This window comes from Lepisosteus oculatus, chromosome 14 (assembly GCF_040954835.1).
Source record: "Lepisosteus oculatus isolate fLepOcu1 chromosome 14, fLepOcu1.hap2, whole genome shotgun sequence".
Lineage (NCBI taxonomy): Eukaryota > Metazoa > Chordata > Actinopteri > Semionotiformes > Lepisosteidae > Lepisosteus > Lepisosteus oculatus.
In genome coordinates, this window is record NC_090709.1 from 47968268 (window position 1) to 47977849 (window position 9582).

The 9582-nt window shown below is 42.2% G+C and overlaps 2 non-coding genes across 2 annotated transcripts; both read left to right on the forward strand.

Moving 5' to 3' along the window:
• Positions 1 to 2840: 2840 nt before the first annotated feature.
• On the forward strand, positions 2841 to 2953 carry trnal-caa (transfer RNA leucine (anticodon CAA)). Its single transcript has 2 exons — positions 2841 to 2878; positions 2908 to 2953. It is a non-coding gene; the product is annotated as a tRNA-Leu (tRNA).
• Positions 2954 to 8951: 5998 nt separating this feature from the next.
• On the forward strand, positions 8952 to 9025 carry trnat-agu (transfer RNA threonine (anticodon AGU)). Its single transcript has one exon. It is a non-coding gene; the product is annotated as a tRNA-Thr (tRNA).
• The last annotated feature ends 557 nt before the right edge of the window (positions 9026 to 9582 follow it).

Here is a 9582-nt window from a genome sequence, read left to right on the forward strand (position 1 = left end):
AAACATTGGGCAGTAGTGGGATTTAAACCCACACCACTGAGAGAGTGGAGCCTAAAATCCAGCATATTAGATCATTCAGCCACACTACCTCTGGCCCCCTCTCCTTTCCTCACGTTGCTGAGTATAGGTGCCTTCATGAAATTGAGCCAGGTTTGAATCCCAGCCAATGCATCTCCAAATCTTTTCAATTGAATCTGTGATCCTGTAGCACATCCTCTGAAACCAGCAATCGAAATTGGAAACATCTTCTTCAACACTGAAAAGCTCAATTAGGATGAAGCAGTAATACACAGGACAGCAGTACCATATGTGTTCTTGATTGATTCAGACTCGTTCTCAGTGGTTCTTGCTCACCAAAAATCTTAAAAGCTAAATGAGGCCCCATCTCACTCTCCCTTTCTGTGGTGCAGCCACTGAGAAGGTATTCATGCAGGCTGATTTAAGATGTTTTCTTTTGATAAGGGACAGCTCTTAAACGGAGATGCACTTAGCTAAGCCTAACTATCATGATCAATGGTCATCCATTGGCGCCTATCTGTCTAGGGAGTGCCGAATGGACATCTGGACTGTATTCCTAAGTGTCAGGAGTAAGTGACTCATATCTCACCTTGATCAACCAATCAGGGATTGGCAGGGCGTGGTAATACCACGTGGGTCTCCAATGCCCGCCAAACTCTCAACCAATCAGCACACATCTGTGTCTTGGTCAAAAAGGGAGCGCAAGCTCAGATCGGGGCTCTCCTTGGCCATTTCCGCGCATCCTCAGAGACAATCACGTGACAACTGCTGTTGTCTGCACTGGGACTTGGACTTTGTTCTAAGCGCGAGGCCGAGGATCCCGTACGTACTCAGAATTCTACCAACGTGAATGCTCTGCTTGATCAACGGCAGCCTACAGTTGGACCCTCGTCAACAACCTGAATAGCTTATTCAGAAGCAGCGCTGGTCCGGGAACGAACCAGCTTCTTCCCGGGCAAAAGAGTGACTTGTGAGGACTTGCGGTCACACTCTGTGCATAGATACTTTCTACTAGCCAGCCGGACTGCTGGTAGATCCCCTCGGAGCAACAACTGCCCTGCGCGCCCGTCCAACTCCGAGCTGCACCTCGACTGGTTGGCCGGTAGCCAGAGGACGCCGGGACAACGCCCATTGGACAACCGCTGGAACCGAGGCTGCAACAGAGCCTGTCAGCTGGTTTGGTGTTCGTGCCGGGAAATTCCAAATCCATACACAGTGGATAAGTAAACCCCATGTTCTACATTGCGTCTCGAGAATTCAATTGTACCTCAACACAAGTTGTTATCAATTTAATTCATGAGTATTGCATTTACTTCCGAGTTTAGAGTAACAGTGGGGAATAACACTGATTAGCGATTTGGTAACCGAACGATATATATTGACATATATTCTCTGTTGTGTATCTCTTTGTGTTTGCATCTCTTCGACATTATATACCTTGTATATTGATAACCCTCACAGTAAGTTCTGCCGCTTGTATCCAGGCAGACTGGTATATGTTTGGTGCACAATTTATATTAATAACTGTATCTCGTGTATTGAACCCGTGTGTGTGCGTTGTTAGTTGTTCTGACGATTGATTTTCTAAAAGCCACAACGAATCACCTCGTGATTACTGCTGCAATGAATAATTGTCTCAGTAAACCCATCAAACCTCTACACAGCTAAGGAAGAGTAGCTCGGAAAATACCCAACTCAACAAGCGAGCGCGTTGGTTGCTCTTGCTCTTAATGCAAGGAGCTGTTTTTTTTTTTCGCATTAATTATTAACCAGAAACAGCTGCACAACTGGCCGCATTTGTGATTATGTCACTTCTCTGCTTCAGCAAGGTCAATAAAAGACTCTGAAAGTAGTAGAGAAAAACCGAATTCAAATCATATTAGCAATTCTGAGCGATATCTGCATACAGGCAATCCAATAAGAACGTTGAAATCTTTGAATATCATCTCTCTATATATTGCGCTGCTTTTTACTTGGAGTAAAACTATTGGATTGATGGGTTAAAATGTATTGTTGTTATTTGGAGAAATCAATGAACTCGTGATTTTATATGTTTTAAAAAACGGTCATGCGCACAGAAAAAAGACAGTGCTGATTATTTTTCTGGAGACGGAGCACTGATGACCTATCCGAGCCAATTGATAAAGCCCACCCAGTGGATACTCTAGCAGAACGTGGTAGAACGATCACCATTGTAACCGAGGCAACCACAGGAACAACATCAAGAAGCACAATCAATTCCCCATTTAAATCTTTCGTGTTAGGTATGCCATGTGAAAGCATGAAGTAAATCCTCTGATCTCTTTTGAACATGGACAAGGTATTTCTGATGGAGAGCTATGAGCAAAGATTTAATAAGCTACTCCTGCCGATGATTCAGCTTAAAGAAGTAAAAGCTTCACAAACAAAAGCAGCTCGCTACCACAGCCAATATTAAATGTACTTGGTGGCACATTACCATTTGCACTGGCTCAAAAGTGGTCTTGGCAGACGTTGTTCCCTACGTAAAGCTGAAAGCGCCAGAGAGCATTTCCATTGAGAAAAAAAATCTTTCTTGATGTTAAACATAGAGAGCCTGCCTTTTAGAAGTTCTCCCTCTAAACACCTTGTGCAGCCTCCCGACAGACTAACAAAAAGCGCCTTTTCACCAACTCAATTTATAATATGCCCCTCAAAACTCACAACCGAATAACAATCCATCCGTATATTTGATTTCCAAGATCCATTCAAGGCAACTTGGCTCTTCGCAAGCAAATCATTTCAGGGAAGAAACTCAGTTTAGTCAACTACTGGTGCAATCAGCACACCACTTGCTCTTGCTTGTCAGGGTGGCCGAGTGGTCTAAGGCGCCAGACTCAAGGACATGTGTCTTTCCAGCTGGCTTGGGTGTTCTGGTCTCCAAATGGAGGCGTGGGTTCAAATCCCACTCCTGACAGCTTCTGTTTTTACCTCTCTTGAATTGTTCCAGTGCTAGCTGACAGTGAATGACTGAAATATAAAAGCAGCAGAAGAAAGCAAGCAACTCAGTGCAATTTGTGAGTATTCTGCACTGTTAAAATGCACAGGTTTTCATACTTTTTGGAATTCGTAGCTCAAGAAGTGACTCCTGTTTCATTTTCTATTCACCAACTCGATTTGCATTCCGCCCCTCACACCTCACAACAGAATAACAAACGGCTTCATGTGCCACAGCATTCCCCTGTAGATTTGGTTTGCACTATGAATTAGGCGACCCCGAATGAAATATTTTAGTGTTGGCTCAAATGTGAGGAATTTCATGAACCCTCAAAAAGGAACGCTTGCAGAAAATGCCAGCAATTCAAAGCGTGTAGGCAGCATGAACAGACCAATTCTGCAATTTCTTTTATCGCGGGCGGTGCTTTCCGAGTCGATGGCTCTGCATTAGAAATGAGAAGTGCTGAACTCTAAACACGTTCTTGCCATAACTGCTACTCCTGCTGCTACTCCTTCGTCCTCGAAAAAAGAAAAGACAGGCATGTTTTGAGTCTCAAAATGATCTTCTGGATCCACAAGAAACATGTAAATTTGATTGATTCCGCAGTATTTTGGATGTACTGTACTTATAACTTCCATTGAAGAGAGATTTCATCAGTTGCATGAAATTGAAACTTTCGACTTTTTGTCTGGTATTGAAAATATGTTAAAAAAAAACTATAAACAATTTTCTTACAAACAACTCATGAATTATTGCCAGGATCTATATTTAGTGTTCGGTAGTGATAACACTGCTAATATTGATTGAGTAGAAATCTATGATGTATTGACAGCTTTATCTGAAGCAAGAAGTCCTAGAACGCCATCTATGAAGTTTTAGGATTCATACCAAGAAATGCCTTTTGTTTCCCACCCCAACTGTTGCTTTGGCATTACACATTATGTGAACATTACCAGTTTTGGTAGCTTCTGGGCACGATTTTCCTAAACTGAAATTTATTACAAAATTCTTGTAAATCAGGACTAATTTTAATATCAAATGAAATTACTACAGAAGAAAAGGCTTACTGAAATATGAATAAGACTATGCAAGCCTAAAAAGTAGAACAATTCAATTTCTATAACTTATTTTTTAATGTTTTGAGAAATTGGCTCACACCCCGGAAGACACTAACGTTTCTCTTTGTTAGAGTATGTGAATAACAGTTTAACCCCAAATATTTGTAATTGTGATTCTGTTAAAATTCAATAAATCGTCTATCAACAGTAAGAAATTATAAAGAAAGTAAAAAATTGTTTTATTACATAAACTATAAGACAATGAAGAGAGTTTACTTCGCTTTTGTTCTTTTGACTTAAGCGTTCAGGATCCGAACCCATCTGCGGACGGTTGTGTTTCTTGAATCTCTTGTAATCATCAAAAGTCGCTGTTTTGTGCTTCAGTTTTTTATCGAGTTGTACCATGGATATTTTATATGATCAATACTTTACATGCTCTTTTGCATTTTCCTTCACATACAGAAAAAGTTCAAGTTGTTCATATCACTGTGCTGCACATTTACGCTGGACCACCTGTAACAGTACAGGACACACAGTGAGGAATTCGTACAGCTTTCAGCTCAGTGCGGAGTCCAGAGGGAGGACTCGCTCGCTGAATCATCTCTCAGGAAATCCCGGGTGAGATTCAAAAGGTAAAGCTGGCTCTCTATGAACACGAGCAAAGAGTTCTCACTCAACAGAAGATTTCAATGTGAGTACAGTTATATAAAACACCTGAAGATGCCAGGGATTGAACCCCGGACCTGTGGAGCAGTAAGTGACTTGTAGCACTGACATAAGAGATACTTACATAAAGTGCTTTTACTGACCATATTACAAATCACAGGAAGTAAGGTCTTGAAACATTGGGCAGTAGTGGGATTTAAACCCATGCCCCTGAGAGAGTGGAGCCTAAAATCCAGCATATTAGACCATTCAGCCACACTACCTCTGGCCCCTTCTCCTTTCCTCTCGTTGCTGAGTATAGGTGCCTTCATGCAATTGAGCCAGGTTTGAATCCCAGCCAATGCATCTCCAAATCTTTTCAAATGAATCTGTGATCTTGTAGCACATCCTCTGAAACCAGCAATCGAAATTGGAAACGTCTTCTTCAACACTGAAAAGCTCAATTAGGATGAAGCAGTAATACACAGGACAGCAGTACCATATCTGTTCTTGATTGATTCAGACTCGTTCTCAGTGGTTCTTGCTCACCAAATAACTAAAAAGCTGAGGAAGAACGCTACGAAAAATACTAATCAAAATACAAAATAATAATCAGTATTAACCAGAAACAGCAGAAAAACTGGTCACAATTGTGATTATGTCGCTTCTCTGCTTCAGCAAGGTCAATAAAGGACTCTCTGAAAGTAGTAAAGCACTAAAGCACTGCAAAACTGAATTCAAAATCATATTAGGAATTCTGAGTGGTGCCTGCTTACATGCAATCCAATACGGATGTTGTCTTTAAATAAGAATTCTCTATGTTTCCCTGCCTTGTCCCTGGAGTGAAACTATTGGATTGAAGGAATTCTTCTGACAGGTTTACAAGGTCCCGTTGATATTTGGATAAGTCTATGAACTCGTGATTTTTATATACTTTAAATAACTGCCATACACACAGAATAAAATGACAGTACTGATGATTTTTCCTGAGATGAAGCACAGCTTATCTTTCCAAGACTGCTTATAAAGGCAAGCCAGTGGATACTCTAGCAGAACATGGACAAACGTTCAGCTTCGTAACCAACAAATTCCCAATTTAGATCTGACATGTGAGGTTAGCTTTGTGATTGCTTGAAGTGAAACCCACAATCTCTTTTGGACTTAGACAAGTTATTTCTGATGGAGCGCTATGCGGAAAGACATAATCAGCTCTACCCCTGAGGATGACTCGACTTGAAAATGCAGAACATTAACGTTTCACAGATAAAAGGAGCACAACCGACATTAAAATTGAGGGCGCACTGTGATTTGCACTGACTCAAAAGTGATCTTGGTAGACAAACTTCCCTGCTGAAGGTGGAAACGATAAATTGTGTTGAGAAGAAGAAACACTTTTTTCTCCCTGCTTTGATTTTAAGCTGATAAAGTAGCTTTTAACACATTGCTCCATTTGGTGGTTGTAACACAAAAACTCCTAGCAGCAGTGGGATTCAAGCCCACACCCCCAAAGAGAATGGAGCCTTAATCCAGCACCTTAGACTGCTCAGCCACGCTACCCACTGGGCCCTCTTTTTTTGTCTCTACTTGCCTGGAGGAAGCCGGGTGGGTTTTGCTCTTGTCGCCCAACTTAGGGGCGTTATGACCGTGGAACCGACTGCACCTGCTTTTTCTGAGATGGTTCCCCTCTCATGGCGAGATCTCGACTTCTTTAACACCTCTGGATAAAGATCTTCTGTGGAGCAGGTTTCAGACCTCTGCGTACAGCACCCTTGATGTCATTTTATTTTTAAAGCAGCCGCATCTGGAAAGTTGTGTCTTTTACTTTTTATTTGAACAACAAAACTACATACAATACAAACAAGAGCACATATAACGTATCAAGAAAATCGTCAGGGGCACATGCTATAATTCAATAACACTTAAAAAACGATTACACAAGGTAAATAAAGATGATGTCCACACAGCTTGTTCTTACATTTCGAAAGAGTCTGTAAATAAACCCTTACGTCTATTTTGAACTGTTCAAACGTAGGACTCTTCGCAGACCATTTCACTTTATACCACATTCCTAAACGAGGATGCATCTCCTGTTTTAGAACTATTTTGGGTGGTATGGCTTATACAACACACCCACAGTATTCTAATGGTGGACTGCAGATCTGTGCTATAGTTCAGTCGAATTCAAAGGATTTGACTGGGATTCTGAAATGTCTCTTGCAAAGGTATTCGGGTTTGCTTGATCCTTTAATAAAAAAGTGATCTGAAACTACCCAGCTTTACAATCTCTGAGGTAGTTGTCACTAAACTCGGACGTGATGTGCCATACATGTGCCGTGTGCCCGTGTGATTTGCACTGACTCAAAAGTGATCTTGGTAGACAAACTTCCCTGCTGAAGGTGGAAACGATAATTTGTGTTGAGAAGAAGAAACACTTTTTTCTCCCTGCTTTGATGTTAAGCTGATAAAGTAGCTTTTAACACATTGCTCCATTTGGTGGTTGTAACACAAAAACTCCTAGCAGCAGTGGGATTCAAGCCCACACCCCAAAAGAGACTGGAGCCTTAATCCAGCGCCTTAGACCACTCGGCCACGCTACCCGCTGTGTGCTGTCTCATTGTCTCATTACTTGCCCGGAGGAAGCCGGGTGGGTTTTGCTCTTGTCGCCCGAATTAGTGGCGTTATGACAGTGGAACCGACTGCACCTGCTTTTTCTGAGATGCTTCCCCTCTCATGGCGAGATCTCGACTTCTTTAACACCTCTGGATAAAGATCTTCTGTGGAGCAGGTTTCAGACCTCTGCGTACAGCACCCTTGATGTCATTTTATTTTTACAGCAGCCGCATCCGGAAAGTTGTGTCTTTTACGTTTTATTTGAACAACAAAACTACATACAATACAAACAAGAGCACATATAACGTATCAAGAAAATCGTCAGGGGCACATGCTATAATACAATTACACTTTATGAAAAACGATTACACAAGGTAAATAAAGATAAGGTCCACACAGCTCGTTCTTACATTTCGAAAGAGTCCGTAAATACCCCTTTACGTCTATTTTGAACTGTTCAAACGTAGGACTCTTCCCAGACCATTTCACTTTATACCACATTCCTAGACGAGGATGCTTCTCCTGTTTTAGAACTATTTTGGGCAGTATGGCTTATACAACACACCCACAGTATTCTAATGGTGGACTGCAGATCTGTGCTATAGTTCAGTCGAATTCAAAGGATCCAGCAATCGTACTGGATTTGACTGGGATTCTGAAATGTCTCTTGCAAAAGTATTCGGGTTTGCTTGAATCTTTGATACAAAAAGTGATCTGATCTGAAACTACCCAGCTTACAATCTCTGAGGTAGTTGTCACTAAACTCGGACGTGATGTGGCACACATGTGCCGTGTGCCTTTACTTTTGTAAAAAACTGGTATCGGGAAAAGTTTCTTAATATTTCTTTTGATTAGCATGCAAGAAAATGTGATCATTACCTATGGAATTTCCCGCCAGCGTGGAGCTTGAATTCACAACCTTGAGACTCAGTGTTCAAGAGTCACAGAAGAGGTCAGCCTGGTCTTCAGTTTGTCAACGATAAGCTCCGGCAGTGCTCCTCTGTAAAGCAGATTGTTCGGATCGGTTATGTGGGACGGCACTTCGATACTAAGATCGTTTGCAGCACACGCATGGTTTCCCCCTTCACGCAAAAAACATAGACGAAGGAAACTCTCTTGTCTTGGGCTGCTGACTCCCGGATTTAAAGCGCTCTGGGTGCCAGCTATGTCTCTAACAAGCACACTATAAAGACAGGAATTACACTTTGCTCACGTCACGCATGGAAGGGCGAGGCTACTTGTTCAATATTATCTAGTCTCACCTCATATGGTGCCGATTCCTGGTTTTCATTTAAGAAAGAGCACTGCAAACACCGTAAACAGTGCAAAACGTGTGATGAAAGAAGTCTTTTCCCCCCTTTGTCTAAAGCAGAACACAGCGGAGTCATGCCGAGGGTTGTGAGATCAAGATTTCAGTGGAGCACTGTCGTCTACGTCTTTAGCTACATGAGTTGGACATCCTCTTGTACACGGAAAGCAGATTGAGATCCTCTGATATGAAAAGTGCCAGATAAAAGCCATTTCTCATCCTTTCTCTTAGTGGTGGAACTATCGCATGTAAATGAGGCAACTTGCAAGGCGAGCAGGCTCGGTGCACACCGAATGCAGATGTCTCAGAGTAGTAGAGACGTGTCCAAGTGGCTGTCAAAGGACAGCACTTCGCCGGCGCCGTGGCTTAGTTGGCTAAAGCGCCTGTCTAGTAAACAGGAGATCCTGGGTCCGATTCCCAGCGGTGCTTTTCTTCCTGTCTTACTGTACAGAATTTATCCTTATGGGCAAATCCCATGCCTTTTAATTCAGGTGAATGCAAGTGTCCGTTTCCTTTCTGGAACAACTTGTTTTGAAAGAAATCTATACAGCTTGCGAAAGATGAAACACAAATCTTTCTTATCAGTGAGGAAGAGGTACTCCCAGCAGGCCAGCTAATACCAGCAAAGTTTTTTTTTCACCCTAACCCAGAGAATGGAGAAAAGCGAGGCGCCTGTGGCTCTGCAGTGTAATCAGTTCGCGAGTTCGGCGGTTAGCTGAAAGAGTGGTAAATGGAGCTCGCCCCAGCCCGTCCTTATTCTTTTAAAGAGGATAAAAAATTAACTTCGCCGCCATTACTACCAGCTTTAAAAGACTGCCATGGGCACGGAAAAAAACACACTACAGATGACTTTTCTGGAACCGAAGCAGAGATTCCTTTACGAACCAACTGATAAAGCTCAGCCAGTGAATACTGATAACAGAATGTGAAAGCACGATCAACTTTGTAACTGCAACCACAGGAAAAACAGCAAGAAGCAGGCTCCA